Source organism: Nycticebus coucang, chromosome 8, assembly GCF_027406575.1.
Source record: "Nycticebus coucang isolate mNycCou1 chromosome 8, mNycCou1.pri, whole genome shotgun sequence".
Lineage (NCBI taxonomy): Eukaryota > Metazoa > Chordata > Mammalia > Primates > Lorisidae > Nycticebus > Nycticebus coucang.
The window spans coordinates 21,810,914-21,825,304 of record NC_069787.1 but is presented as its reverse complement, the minus strand read 5'-3'; the positions used below and the strand labels follow the sequence as shown (position 1 = coordinate 21,825,304).

The 14,391-nt window shown below is 40.8% G+C and overlaps 1 pseudogene; it reads right to left on the bottom strand.

Moving 5' to 3' along the window:
* Window positions 1-11,807, bottom strand: part of LOC128591294 (serine/threonine-protein phosphatase 2A 56 kDa regulatory subunit gamma isoform-like) — a 38,708-nt pseudogene extending 26,901 nt beyond the window's left edge.
* Window positions 11,808-14,391: the final 2,584 nt, after the last annotated feature.

Below are 14,391 nucleotides of genomic sequence, written 5' to 3'. Positions count from 1 at the left end.
TTTGGGAGCAGATAACTTTTTTCCCCTAAATTGACAGATTGGTAGATGGAAAGGAATTTTGGTATTCTTGCAGCCTGGGGGCTGAGTCAATTTAACACATGAAATTAACCATACAAGTATCGTTTTTTTTGAGACAGAGTCTCACGATGTCACCCTTGGTAGAGTGCTGTAACGTCACAGCTCACAGCAACCTCAAACTCTTGGGCTTAAGCAATTCTCTTGCCTCAGCCTCCCAAGTAGCTGGGACTATAGGCACCCGCCACAATGCCTGGCTAGTTTTTTGTTGTTGTTGCAGTTGTCATTGTTGTTTAGAAGGCCCAGGATGGGTTCGAACCCGCCAGCCCCGGTGTATGTGGCCAGCACCCTAACCCCTGAGCTATGGGTGCCGAGCCCATACAAGTATCTTTATAGAGGAAAGGCAGAGAAAGATGCGGATAGACACAAAGAAGAGAGGACGTCCAGATGAGAAGGCACTGTGAAGAGAGAGGCAAAGATTGGATCAGACGACTGTAGGCCAAGGTGAGCCATAGGTGGATGGCACCCACTGGAAGCTAAAAGACAGCATGTGAGAGTCTCCCCTAGACCCTTTGGAGGAAGAATGGCTTTACCAACATCTTGATTTCAGACTTCTGGCCTTTAGAATTGTGAGAAAATAAATTTTTATTGCGTTAAGCCATCATGTTTGTAATAATTTGTTATAGAAACCTAGGAAACAAATACAACTCTCTTACCCCTCTGCAATCCCCAGAGAATAGAATCAACCAGATAAGCCTACAATCTGAAGGATAATGTTCTCGTGTCCTTATAATATAATACATCTCTAAGGACATTATGTGTGCTCAGTGGAGACTTGTTGACTTGAACAAAAGTTCCAGAAATGGGTAAGTATGTGTCACAGAACTCTCCAAACTAGCCTCAGAAATCATTTCTGAAAGGTCACCCCCTGGCTCCCTCTCTCTTTCCCAAACACTCATTTCAAGTAAACACTGCTGGGAAAACAAGTTGCGAAATGCTACTTGACTGAGGGCTCAGCAGCAGCAAAGAATCCCATTCAGAACCACCTATTTACATGGTCAATACACAAATTAAACGTGAGATTTGCCTGAAGTGACTCTATGTGCTTGTCAGATAGAGACAGTCACTTAGGCACTCCATTTCCATTTCCGGGAAGGAGGTCTCTGGCCTGCACTCATTTCAGACTATTCACAGAATGAGGAAATTCTTTGTTTTGTTCGGGTGAGGCTTGGTGCAGCGTTGCTGGAAACCCCTTGCATAGCCGCAGAGCAGAGTGGTAACTGAACCCCTGCCTTCCACCAGCAGGGAGGAGAAAGCCCTGTCAAAAGCCATAAGAAATCTTTTTCTTGTTTTTAATCATCTCAAACACTGCTGAATCCTGTATCTCTCACAGGAGCAGACTTCTTTGTTCTCACAATTACTAAGTGAAAGGGAGGGGGAGAGCAGTCTGCTGGCAGCCAGAAGCAAATGCAGTTTTGCAAGATAACTGGGAGCTTGGAGCCTTCTCAGCACACCTGGTGAAACGCGGGGGGCAGGGACCCCTTCACTGCAGATGTGTTGCCTTCATCTGGCCCTGTGCCAAGGCCGCAATGGTACCAAAGTGGGTAACCCAAAACAAAGCAGAGAAAGCGACTGGAATCCAGAGAGAATTGGCTTATGTAGTGCAATTAGGTAACCTAAATATTGCACCCAAATGGTGACTAAGCCAAGGCTTGAAAAACAGCAGCACAAATTAGAAGGGTGTGAAGGGTGAAACCAGCAAGGTACAGACAGAATGCCATGGGAACAGTCAACGTATTAAGAGCATATTTTAAAGAGGGAGATTAAGTGGCAGTGTACTAAAGCTTGACTCTTAGTAAAAATTTAATTCTCTCTTTTTTAAACATCTTCTATATATTTATTTATTTAAATGTGATTTTTTTATTAAAGCATAACTATATACATTTATGGTGTACATTGTGATGATTTGGTATACAAGGTGGAATGTTTAAATCAAACTGAATAACATAACCATCACCTCGTTTACTTATTTTGTGTGGTAAGACATATGTAATTTACTCTTAGTTATTTTGAAGTGTACCCTGCATTGTGCATATTAGGTGAGATTGATTCTCTTTTTAAGACCGTACTTTTGGGTTGCCAGCTTCAGGTTAAAGTACGTGGATAGAAATGTATTATTATGGAGGCTATAGTATTACTGAAAGTTCAGTACTTGTTCTGGTGGTCACATCAGACAAAAACAAGTGGTTTTTGGGAAGAAGGAAAGGGGAATTTATTCCATTGCCAGCAAAGGAAGAAAGACAGCACACCGCTCATTTCAGAATAGCAATTTTCCTGCACACGGCAGAAACACAGAGCTTTTAAAAGGGAGGGCGTATTGTCATTCAACTATAATGAGTCCCACCTCTGTCCCATCTCTACCAAAGACAAAAACATGACCCTCTGAGGGGACTCCACACCTCTATCACAACCACCACCCAAGGGCTGGGATGCGGATTTCAGCTTCCAAAGAGTGGGGGGAGTTTTAAAGAGACAAAAAACATCAGGCCATTTCCTCTGTTACACATTCCCCACTCTCAATTTCACAGCTTTGTATCTACGGGAAGAGGGGCAGCTACTCTAGCAAGTTTTTTAGAAGTATTCTATGGCAGGTACTGCATTAAATATATTCTATATTTATCTCTAACCTCCCTACGAGGTGAAATCAGATCTAGCTAGAAATCAATTAAAAAGGAAAGATCAAAAGATTTGCTTCATATCACGCAGTTCATAATTGCTGGAGCCAAGATGTGAATTCACATCCACCATCTCTCCATGAGACCATGCTGCTATCTAGCCCACTTCTCTAAATTTCACCAACAATTAATGTTTTCTCTTTAACATCATCAGTATAACAAGGAGACATGTTACCAGCATGATTTTCAGATGTAGGTGGGGTAAAATAACAAAGCAATTAAATTAACCAAGATTTTATCCAATATTTTAAGAGAGATTCTCTCAGTAACTAGTAACCCTAATCACCAATCACCTCCTTCAACTTTTTTTTTTTTTGAGACAGAGTCTCTTTCTTCCCCCCAGCAGGGTGCCGTGGTGTCACAGCTTATAGCAACCTCAAACTTTTGGGTTTAGGTGATCCTTTTGCCTCAGCCTCCCAGGTAGCTGGGACTACAGGCACCCACCACACTGTTTGGCTATTTTTAGAGGCAGGGTCTCACTCTTGCTTAGGCTGGTCTTGAGTAGTCTACCTACTCAAGGTAGGCCTCAGCCTCCCAGAGTGCTAGGATTACAGGCATGAGCCTTTTGCTTTTTTGTTTTTGTTTTTTTGAGATAGTCTCACCCTGTCACCCAAGCTAGAGTGCCATAGCTCTCAGCCTAGCTCACAGCAAACTCAAACTCCTGGGCTTACGCCATAACTCCTGCCTGAGCCTCCTGAGTACCTAGGAGTACAGGCCACTGAACCTAATTTTTGTATTTTTAGTAGAGACAGGGTCTAAGATGCTCTTGCTCAGACTAATCTCAAACTCCTGAGCTCAATGGATCCTCCCTCCCTCACCTCCCAGGGTGCAGGGATTGCAGGCATGAGTCACCATACCCCATCTCCTTCAAACTCTAAAGGAGGAATATTTGTTCTCATCTCCACAGGTCTAAAGAAAGCTAAATCATGTGCATTCAAAACACTTTTTTCAATTTACTATGAATTTGCAGTGGTCTTAGTTTTTTCCTGGGTCACCATGAGAGTTGTTAAAGAAATAAATGTGTTATTAAAGCCCCTGCCTTCAAAGAGCTTATAATTAAGAGGGAAAGTGTAGCACCTCATGAAATTATTAGGGAATACAACACAAAAAACAGAGCTTCCCTCATTCTGATTCTGCCTTCCATTGCCTTGGAACACGTTCATGGCACCATTTGGAGAGTAAATGTGAACTGTTTAGCATCTCATGACAGCCCCATTGGGTTTGCACCCACTCACTTCACTTAATCTGCTCTAGTAGTGTCCTCTCTCTGTTAGGCAGTAGGAGTCTTGCTGACTCATTAAAAATGTTAGGAATAGTGTGAATCAATCATTTATTATTAAGTTGAAAACACATTTCAAAATGAACATGGTGAACATGGTACAGAATTTGCTGGGTATAGGCAACGAATAAGACGAAGAGGCAAAGAAGAAGACAGGTTTTAAAAAGCTGGAACCAGAATAAAGGTCTTCATTCATTTATTCAAAATATAGCTGTCTTAGAGGTGCATTCATTAACGCAGGAACAGCCATTCTCCGGTTACCTCTTCCTTCCTTTCGACAGCTAATATGAATTCCTGTCCTTGACTTCAAGTGATCATCTTCTTACACTTCCTCTATTGTTCTTGGATTTTGCAAAATATGAGTAGTGAGAGAAAGAAAGACCAGGGAATGAAGGATGATAAAAAAGAACACCGGTAACAAAGAAAGAAATGAGAGCTATGAGATGGTGACAGATTAGGAGAAAGAGGAGAAAGGGGAGTTTATAAAGTGTTAATTTAAATTTTGAATGGACAGTTTTTTTTTCCCTTTAAGAAATGCAAGTTAGTAGATAATGTCAGTCTGTGGTACTTCTGGCTCCAAGCTGGGTTTACTTGACTAGGGTGCTAGTCAGAAACCAGACCACAGGTGCTAGCTTGCATTCAGGTTACATTTACACTGCACCGTCTGGGTAGAGGCACCATGCTAGGCGCTGAGTATACAATAGTAATCAAGGCTGGCTTTGTCTCCAGTCCTCAAGAATTTAAATTCTAATGAAAAGGCAATTACATAGAAATTATCATAATATTAGGACTAGAATTTGTGAGGACATGTGGTGGTGTTTATACACAGTATTGTTTATTGCTGAGATCAATCTTGTGAGACTAGCGTTATTGATCTGGTCTGATAGTGAGAGATTGAGAACAGAGTCCTGGTTTTGTGCCGAGCAGACACAGGTAATCAATATAGAAGCTGGGATTCAAAACGTAGGTCTGTCTCAGTCCAAAAGCCTTCATCTTGGCAGTGGAAGACAGTCAGTGGCTAAGAGATGAAGAAGAAGTAAGAGCGTAGAAATAGCCCTTGGAAGAGGCCAACTGTTATAGGTTGGAAGGGCAAACATTGCACTACTCAAGGGGTTCAGGGACTCAGAGAGACAGAGGACAAAGTAATGTTTCTGAAAGCCAGAGGACATAAACTGAAAATACAAAAAAAAAAACAAATATATATATATATATATATATATATATATTTAGGATAGGATCAAAAATTAACCATTTTTGACAATACTATTATTAAGAACGGTAGACTTCAGAGAATGTTGCAATCCCCAATATTTCCTCCAAAATGCAGGGTTCTGCAAGGTGATTTTTTTTTTTTTTTTTTTTTGAGACAGAGCTTCAAGCTGTGGCCCTGGATAGAGTGCTTTGGCATCACAGCTCACAGCAACCTCAAACGCCTGGGCTTAAGCAATTCTCTTGTCTCAGCCTCCCCAAGTAGCTGGGACTACAGGTGCCCACCACAATGCCCGGCTATTTTCTGTTTGTAGTTGTCATTGTTGTTTGGCAGGCCCAGGCTGGATTGGAGCCCTTCCGCTCTGGTGTATGTGGCTGGTGCCTTAGCCGCTTGAGCTACAGGCGCCGAGCCAAGGTGATGCATTTTGAGAAAAAAAAAAAATGCTACCTAGCCTTTTATATAATGAAGAAAAAAAAAAAAAGTTGTGGAAAGGATAATCGCTAAAAGGGACAGTGAGTTTTTAAATAATAAGGCTTGGTGCTAAGTATTTAAAAGAAGAAAGGAAATGCCTCTGAGATGGCCATATTGAAGAATTCTACCTGGCTCACAACTCCAGGGGCCGCCATTTACTTTGAGTTTCAAGCTGTGCTTCAGGGTATGCATGGTTTATAGATGACAGTGTGAAGTGGCGCCCCCTAGACGTGTGCAGTGGAGCATTCCTGTAACTATGCTGCTGGGGGAACAGTTTCACAAAAGGCAGCATGGAAGAGGAGAACAACCACGGTTCCGATATTTACAAATGCCACTGTGTGTCCTTGCAGGCTGCATTTAATTGTCTGGGCCTTGATGTACAGAAAGTTAAGAGACCCTGAGTTCATGTTTGTACTGTATTTATAAACCTCTTTTCAGAAATACAATTATATTTACTTTTAATAAAATGTATAAAGTGTTATTATATTCCTCTTATTAGTCTCCTAATAATCTTTGCTTTAACCCAAACTTTGGCAAATGTAGTCAACTTAGCTGTGATCAGACAATTACAGACAACTAATGACTACCTGTAGCCAAAACAAAAATTCCCAAAAGCAGACCATATATAGAAGGGAATGATATCTATTAACAGAAAAGAAACGGGTGGTTAATGGTGCATTCACATAATCTTCCTGGGATCTATTTGCAGGTTATCTTCTAAGAACATTTGTTTCTCAAAGCAGAGAATCCCTTATCCACTCATTAAGTATGGGGTTTTTTTGTTTTTTGTTTTTAAAGCCCATGAGTTATTGCTTCCTAAATTTGCAAGTAAATTTAGAATTGGATTTCTGGTGCCCTAGCACCCATAAAGATTTTATAATAATTACACTAACAATTATACTAAAGCTAGCATACAAGCCTTAATAACACTTAAAAAGAAAAAAATACCTTAAAATGCACCTTTCATTTTTCTCTAAATAAATGCAATTTGCTTTATGATCTACTGTTATATCAGTGATTAAAATTACAATTTGTGTGAAATTAAAAGGCAAATACTTACAGAGGAGGGAATTTTATTTAGTTAAACGCGCAGAAGTGCTTAGTGCTGCAGGTCCTTTAACTCTGTGGGTTCTGGAACAAGAGATTTAATTTCTATGTGGCCAACCTTTCCTCAGAACTGGAGCTAATACCTATCTCATCCGATTGTCGTGACAATTAAGTGGGATAAAGACGTGAAGTACCTAATATAGCATGACAAATGGCGGTCTTTGAATTAAGAGTAGTCATTTTTGTGAGTACTAAAAGTTTCACAAAGAGAAACTTAAACAGTGTATTCGTCTATTTTATGACAAGTGGTGTTTAATTTTAAAACATTTTAGTTTGACGTTTACTACAAGAAAGCTGTGTTTCCCACGCGACCACATATCATGTGCTGGAGTGTGACATGTTGCAGATTATTCTTTCTTTTTTTTTGCAGATTATTCTTGTAGAAACACGACACAGCTAATTTATATTCATACTATTGATTATGTACGTGGAGACAAGGTTTATTAAAATTGGGCGATTGACTTGAGTGTATCAATTTGCGTTTAGAGGCCTGTGGTCGATACATTAGCTCTGCTGTTTCTTCTTTTCCATAGTGAATTTTATAGGCTTAGACCAATAATTTGGAAACAGCTCTCCTTTAAAACACACACACTCAACACAAGCGTAACTGAATGACACTCATGTTCATAAAACTTCTCTGGTTTTCCAAGCTGTGTTTTTATTTAAAATGAATGGACATAAATGTCCCCTCATTTGCCAAATATAATTTAATCATACAGCATATTATAGTTATTAAAAGTTATGCCTTAGCCTGGGAATGATCTGGGCATAAATCCTAGCATTGCTATTTATTGGTTTGTGTCCTGAGACAAGTTTCTTAGCCCCTCTAAGCTTCTGTCTGCTCATTGGTATAATGAATAGTTGTAATACTGAACACATAACACTTTTTTGAAAAATTAAATGAAATAATATTGTTACCAAAAAATCACATTATCTATAGTAAAGCCTCAGTAATTGTTACTTTCATTATTATTTTTATTATTCCTTAATGTTGAAATACTTAACAAATGTTTTCAGAAAATTTCTGTAAAAAAACCTTCCCGTAAAGAATCTTTAATATTCTAGATAATAAAATTTTATGTTTGAGGCTATTTTTTAGGGTAAATAAAATTAAACCAGTTGTTTTTAGTTTCTTTCTTTTGAAAGTTAGAACATGTTAAATGACAACAAGTAACCGAAATGGGGTCATGAATTCAGAAAAAAATAATGGGAGTACTCTTTAAAACATTCCACTGAAGTAAAATAGTTGTGGTAAATTGTTATAAAGACCTTAATAGTCAGGGTGCGGTGGCTCACACCCGTAATCCTAGCACTTTGGGAGGCTGAGACAGGAGGATTGCTTGAGTCTAGAAGACAGAGGTTACATGAGCTATGCTGACACCACTGCACTCCAGCCAGGGCAACAGAGTGAAACTCTGTTAAAAAGAAGAAGAAGAAGAAGAAGAAAGACAATAATAAAACTGTGAGGCAGAAAATAACAGTAAAAATGAATCTTTAGCTGGCTTTCGTAGCCTGTGCCTATGGTCCCAGCTACTTGGGAGGCTAAGGCAAAAAGGTCATTTGAGCATAGGAGTTAGAAGCTGTTATCAACCAGATAAAGAGCCTCTGCACTGCAGGATGGTCAACATAGACAGATCCCTGTCATTAAAAAAAAGAAGAAGAAAAGAAAAGAAAAAGAATTCTTTGGAAACTACCAATCCTCCAATTGATAGCCAGAGAAAAGCTGGAATTACCAGAAACACAAAGTAGACGCATATGTTGCTAACCCAACACACGTTGGCAGCTTTTGGGGTTTTAAAATGCTTCACGTTTTCTTGGCAAAGATGAAAATATTGTGAGGCCAGAGTGCATCAAAATTTTGAAATCAGAATTTTTCATGCGCAGGTGAAGAATTTGCTGAGGGCAGATTAGGAGAAGGCCAATTCCAATCTAGGGAATCCTCTGGCCACCACCCTACTTCAACAAATACAGACATACAAAAGCCCAAGCAGTCATTTCCCTGGTACAGGAATAACTGTCCTGGAGGGAGTCAGACACTTCCCTGGAGATGGTTCATCTCCAGTGGTTCTGGGGGTAAAGAGAATCAATGACACTAGCCACACAGTAAATGCCAAATGAACTTCATAAACTGAAAACAGACAAGAAAGTCAGCTATAAAGACATATTTCAGAGCCACTGAGAGGAGAGGGAAAAAACCAGATTGCCAGGGAAGCATAATTTGTAATCATCTGTTTAGTTGACTCAACATCTGATTTATTTTTTAATGTATAATGCAGTACATTTCCAAAGTGTAAAAGTGAATAATGCAGAAAGAAAAGCATGATTTAAAAGTTAGTAGTGTATGATTTGTCACCTGACTCAGCCACTTTTTAGCCCTCTGATTAGAAGTGCCTTAATTAAGCCTTTTTAAGCCTCAGTCAACTCAGTGTGTACGATAATAACGCCATCTTCTTCTTGATGGGAATAAATGAGATAATACATAGGCTTGGCCCAACACCTGCTATGTAATAACTGCGTGTCTAAAGTGGTAGATTTAATGTTAAAATGCTACATTTTATTGGTCTTTCTCACCTTTTCTCCTTCATAAGAGGGACCCACTTCCAACTTCCTTTGGAAAGGTTCTAAACTTTCTTTGTTCTTCTTACATAAAATCTCCATTACACTGAAAACATAAAATATTACATGTTACAAATGTATTTTGCTTGTAAGGATAACAACTGATTTCAGAGTTTGTTTCTTAGGTACACACTTTTTATAGCCTGCTCTTTTCATTTTTATCATATGCATTTTCAAACCATAAATACTGTATTGAATGATCACATAATAGCCTGTCATAAGAATTTACCAACCTTCTTCAATTATCTTCTATTGATGAAAATTTAGTGTGTTTCCTCTCATTCTCTCATAAATAGCCCACATGAAGATTCGTTGACCAAATTTCCATCCATGATCCAACCTTTCAATACCCTGAATTTACACCTCCTATTCACCTCCATTCATTCCATTTTAGCCACACAACCCAGCCACACTGCTTACAACGTTTTATTGGGGTAGGGTAGGGCATGGCAGATACAGTTTTAGTCCTGTCTCTGAATGTCATTTGACCTCACTTGGCCTGAATTTTTCTCTCATAAAATGTTTTTTAGGTCACTCCATTCCTAACATTCTATAATTTTCTATCTTGAAATTTCTGTCTTGAAATTTTTCTGAAAAGGAACAGGAACAATAAAAAGGAACAGGAATAATAAAAAGATCATTAGCACTTAAGTCACCACACCCAGTCAAGTACTTCCCCCACGTTATTTGTCTAGATGCTAATACCTTGCCAGATGGTCTTCTCGGTATCACACGTGGCCTTATTCCCATCCACGTGCACCACTGACTCATTGGAACCCCGCATGTGTCATTTTAAAACTGCAGGGTTGATAGTCACCCAGGCACCCTTCCCAGGGAGGCACAGCCTACAATGCCTGCCAGAAGCAGCCTGGTCCCTGCTTCCTCTTAAGCTGCTGTTAGCTGGCTCCCTGTGCTATGGCCACACTGGTCTTTCTTTTGCCTTTTATTATGCAGCCTCCTTTCTTGTCCCAGAGCCTTTTCACATCTCTGGGCTCTTTCTGACCTGCCATTCTCCCCCAGCTCTTTGCATGATGACTTATTCTTTCTTTGATGGTGTTGGGGCTCAGACAACATCACTCCAAGATGAGGGCCTCAGAAACAGCTTCAGAAGCAGCAGTGTTTCTCTGACCTTCTCCTGCCCTTCCTTCTCTGGGCTCCATTCTCCCACAAGGCTAACCATAGAAACTAGAATCCCTCTTCTCTAAGGTGGGTTGCAGAAACCAGAACCCCTTTTCTTGAATGCCAGCCATAAAACCTACAGTTACCTTGTGTAAAACCTGGCCATAAAGAAATTATCTGGCCAAATTTGTGTGACTATAAGGCGTAACACCCCTTCATCCCAGAGAAGGTCCTGCCCCATACCCAGAAGGAAGGATGCGCTCGGGGAAGCCAAGAAGAATGTAGCCCTTGCTGGGTTTACTCACTCAGTCTATTAGTATTAGATCATAACCTTTTTGTCCACATATTTCTACACAGCTACCCATACTTTTTTGAACTTAAGTGTAAAAATGGATAATTTCCCCTGTCTCTCTGGGTGTACATTCTGAAGACCCCCCCACCCCCAGTCATATGTTACCAGCAGCTAATGTTAATTAACTCTTCAGTTCCTGGCTTCTCACAATCAAAGAATGAAAGCAACACAGGGTTAAAGCAGCAAGCAGCAAAGTTGATTAAAGTGAAAGTTTACTCTTAAAGGAGTTAAGAGCGGGCACACACAATGAGTGGAATACGGCCCTGAGGTTTCTGAGGCATCAACAAGCAATGGTACGCTCCGGAAGGGCAGTGGCACTGGGTCTCTGTGCCATCCCTTTTTCTCTTGTCTGGCCTCTCCTCCTTCGTGACCTGGTCTGTCCTCCTTTTTTTCTTGACCAGTGTGGATGTTGTCTCCTTCCTGCTGTCGGGTAGGAGAGAGTTCTTCACCTTATATGGTCAGGCCCGGATGCGTCATGGTACGCAGAGAGACCGGGACCGGGGCAAAGTGTAATGCATAATGGTCCCTGTGCTGTTTTTGCTATGTTTTTTGTGACGTTACGGTTACCTTCATTCTGTTATTGCTAAAAATATGTCCTCTTACTCAGCATCTCCTTCGTCTACACCGTCCGTTCTGTGCTTCTCTGCTCAGGTCTTACTCTCCTACCTGCAGCAACGTGCACTAAGATACACACACACAATGTGCACTACACATGCGCATGACCTACACATGCGCAATGAGCACCGATATGCACATGCGCAACTCCCACTGCAAGGCACAGGCACAACGCGCGTGTGTTCCACACAAGCGCAACGTGCTAACGTGCACTGTTCTGCGTATACACATTTCTGATAAATTAGCAAACGTTTTCTCCAGTTGAACCGTCTGCTTTAAGTCCGCCATTAGTCAGCAAACATTTAGGGGGGGGTCCCTACAATGACAATTAAAATATCACCTCCTCAGAGCCCTTCCCTGCCCATAGTGTATAAGGCGGACCCCTCCCTCCCTGCACTATTTCTCTCATTTCCTAACAATAATCACACCCAAACCTATTTGCTTATTTATTTATTTATTTTGATACAGGACAGGTGGCGCCCTGGTGGTGTTGGTGCCCAGGCAGCTGGCAGAGGAACCAGACAGACGGTTTGGGGCGGGGTGCAGGAGGCTCCAGTAGCCAGAGGGGTCAGACCACTGCTGAGGAGACCCAGCACCTTAGAGTCTCCCTCCCCTTCTACTTGCAGTTGAACAGGGAACCCCATTTCCCAGGCCTGGTCAATTTCATGTAGGTTTCCTAGGCCTAGGAACCAAAGGGATCTTATCCATTCATTTGTTACAGATTCCCATGTAGGCCAAACGTAAGTAGAAAGGACCCATGCATGCTAAATGTAACTATAGAGTCCTGGCTAAATGTACAGAGCTCATTTCCTGACTTGGGTTGTTTCTCTCTGCAGAGAGCTTTCCCATCCCCCACTTGGGTTTTTTCTGTCTGCCAGGAGCTTTTGTGGTATTTATTCTTTTCCGTAAAATAAATCCTGTCTACCACTGATCTGTGGACCATGGATTTATTCTTCGCATCACGGAGACCAAGAACCTACTGAAGACGAAATTTCAGTATCAATTTAGTCATTCCTTTCTTTTTCTTTCTGTCTCTCTCACTGTAAATGCAAGCTGGGTGAGGGCAGAGCCTACAACTGTCTTATGATATCGCCAGCTTCCACTATCCTATGTGCCTGGTTTTGTTTTTTTAGTACTCAATAAATATGTTTTTTTTTTTTTTTATAAATAGAGAAATATTAGTTGACAGATTTCTGCAGAGATTCTGCAAACAAAACAATAAACATGAAAGCACACACAGGGAAAATCCTAACTCAGCCTTGGTCAAACATGAATCAAACAGTAAGTGTCAGGATCTCTTAATATTCCTGAAAAGCCAGCTTCCTTCTTATGTTAAACCATAACTATCTTGCAAATGGCCACAACACCTAGTAAATCAGCCTTCACCTCAGCAGAGGAAGAATACAGCAAAGGACTTCAACAGAGATGAATTGAGGATGATCATAGCAATCTTCAGAGTACAGAGGTGATTGATAGGTACCGACTACTTCTAGATTACCAACCTGCCACTGAATTTCAACTAGGCGCCTTATAATATTCCTGCCTGAGAAAACGCCACAGTTCTGGATGTCCTGTCAATATTGAATTCCGCTCAGAAATGTGGCTTTGAAACACACACACACCTTCCGCATTAGCGATTCAGGTGACAGTAACAAGAGGATTGCCTTTTTGCACTGGAGCCCTACTTTTCTTTTGTATATGTTAAGACTCTTTTTACCAAAAAATTACATCTAGTTCATCTTTTCCAAGGTGCTACTACTTCCTATAGTTTGCCATAATGCATTCGTTTTAATTGGTCTCAACTGTTATTTATTTGTTTGTTTGTTTTTGAGACAGTCTTATTCTGCTGCCCAGGCTAGAGGGCCATGGTGTCATCCTAGCTCACAGCAACCTCAAACTCCTGGGTTCAGTTGATCCTACTGCCTTAGCCTCCCGAGTCGCTAGGATGACAGGCACCTGCCACAAACACAGCTAATTTTTTCTATTTTTAGTAGAGCTGGGGTCTCACTCTTGCCCAGGTTGTTCTGGAACTCCTGAACTCAAGGGGTCCTCCCACCTCAACCTCCCAGAGTGCAAGGATTATAGGCAGCAGGCTCAGCTCATTCTGTTATAATAGTAACTTAAAAGGGATGAAAACCAATATTGAATAGCAACCACTGTCAAACCACCGTGCATTGTCCACCTCATTAAAATCAGACCACAGAGACTATAATCAACTCTAGTATCAGGCATTTACTGTGGGGGAAGAAGGTTTTCCATGCTGAGGTCAAGAATTGCATTCATGTTGCAAATTAAGATGCTTCCAGTCACTGTGTAAAAGTCTGTGTATGTTTATCAAGAATTTTTTGATGGCTCCTGCTATCTGTGTATGTTCCAGAATCTTTGAAGAGAGCATTGTTCTTGTGCAGTGATTTCCAGTTCAGGACAGAGAAGAATATGCCTCCTTGAAACAGCTTCTTTAGAACCAAACATTTGGGTGTAGTATTTCTTGTACTGGGTATCCCGTGAGTTTAAGTGTGTGTGTGTGTGTGTGTGTGTGTGTGTGTGTGTGTGTGTGTGCATGCGCGCGCTCATGGTGTATATTTCTTTATCCTAAAATGTTGCCACTTAGCCCTAGGGGTAATCTGTGCTATTGCTCACAGATGAAAATGCGATTAAATGCTGTTGTGGTTTCAAAGCTTCCCTATTTTCTCAGATAAAGTTTCCTTGGAGTTCCTTGTTTGTTTTCTTTTTTTCATCCAGAGAGCTTCATGTTTGGTGCCAATTAAAACTGAGAGGGTATTTCAGCATTCACAGAGGCAACTATTTTCTCCACTTTTGTCATTACCTGTTACTTTCACTGTGAGTGGTGAAGGAGCTCAGAGACTTTCAT